Genomic DNA, 218 nt, shown 5'->3' on the forward strand with positions numbered 1-218 from the left:
TCTGCATGCATGTAGGTATGTATATTACATTAATAAATATTCTACCGTGTAATATCCTGGTATTCAGTATTTTACGCGATTCCAGCGGGTAGGAGTGAACAGACATAGACACACAGACAGAGGAGTAATAATAATAATAATAATTGCATTTATATAGCGCATATCCATGCTCAAGAGCTTGCTCTATGCGCTTTACAACTATTATTACCCCAGCAGAC

Source organism: Aplysia californica, unplaced genomic scaffold (assembly GCF_000002075.1).
Source record: "Aplysia californica isolate F4 #8 unplaced genomic scaffold, AplCal3.0 scaffold00167, whole genome shotgun sequence".
NCBI classification, from domain to species: domain Eukaryota; kingdom Metazoa; phylum Mollusca; class Gastropoda; order Aplysiida; family Aplysiidae; genus Aplysia; species Aplysia californica.